Raw genomic sequence first — 1,514 nt, 5'->3', positions numbered from 1 at the left:
AGAAAGACTTCTTAATAATCTGTAGCATGACTTTCTTGACAACTAATGCTCTTCATATATTTTCGTAGATTATATATACGTGAATGGATGAGTGAAAAGTTGTTTGTGTGTGTGTGTGTGTGAGTGCATTTATGTATGGTTGTGTAAGTGTACATATATATATGCATACATAAGTTTGCATGTATATATATATATGGATAGATATTTATGAAAGTGTGTATGTATGTGTGTGCATGTATATATGTATGTGTGAGTGTATTATGTTGCAGAAATTACAACATATATTCCCTGTTTCTCCTCTTTGCATCAGCAATGCCTACTATACTAATGTTGTCATATTCTCCTGTGGAATTTTGCTATCATCTTCTTTGATATTGTGATACCTTTCACTGATTAAAAACCTACCCCCAAAACAATGTTCACAATTTCTGTTTCTTTTACAAATTTTTCCTTTAAATATAGAATTATCATTTTTGTTATTAGTAATAAATCAATATTGAAATGTAATTATTTTACATTCAGACTTGTTGCTTGCAGTTTCTTCAAGTTAAATTGCGCCTGGGTCAGTCTTGCCCTTCATCCCTCTGGGGATGAATAAAAATAGCTGGCTTGGTTTAATTGATTACACCCTTCCAATGAAAAATAATAATGGTCTTGTGCTTATATCAGGAGCCATTTGCTATTCTTACTACTAACATGGTGGTGAATGGCGGAATTGGTCGAGCACTGGAACAAATGTGTGCTGGTATTTAATTATGTCCCTTTATGTTTTCAGTTCACTTTTGTGCTGGAAGTTGGCTTTGCCTTTCATTCAGGATGGATAAAAATAAGTTCTTGTCAAATATTGGGAGTCAAGTAAATTGACTGTGAACCTCTCCGCAGAAAAAAAAAAAAAATAATAATAATAAAAAGAAATAATAGCTTTGTTCCAATGCAAAACACGACTATTAAATGTGAATTTATTTTATCAAATTTAAAAGTATCTATGAATGTGAAATTCTAAAGTTAATGAGTGAAACACCACATAAAACCTTCATGAATTACTATTATAATTAATGTTTTCTTTTTTTTTTGTTTTAACTATTTGTAGTAAACCTGCCAATTTTAATTTATAATAAAATATTTCAATAAATTCTTAATTCAGTTTTAATAGTATTTTATTCTTGTTATATTTTTCATTTTGTACATCTAGCAATATCAAAGGCAGATTAACTACAAAGTTAGTCTTTGTATGTGGCAGATGTTCAGGTGCAATAAACACTGTAAACAAACAGGAAACAACTTCTATCTCATTCCAGGGAGAAAAACTAGAGGTAGTTGATAGCTTCCGCTATCTGGGTGACCAAGTTAGTAGTGGGGGTGGGTGCACTGAAAGTGTAACTGCTAGAATAAGAATAGCCTGGGCCAAGTTTAGAGAGCTCTTATCTCTGCTGGCGACAAAGGGACTCTCACTCAGGGTAAAAGGCAGACTGTATGACGCATGTGTACGAACAGCCATGCTACATGGCAGTGAA

This window comes from Octopus bimaculoides, chromosome 3 (assembly GCF_001194135.2).
Source record: "Octopus bimaculoides isolate UCB-OBI-ISO-001 chromosome 3, ASM119413v2, whole genome shotgun sequence".
Lineage (NCBI taxonomy): Eukaryota > Metazoa > Mollusca > Cephalopoda > Octopoda > Octopodidae > Octopus > Octopus bimaculoides.
Note: the sequence above shows the minus strand (reverse complement) of the source record.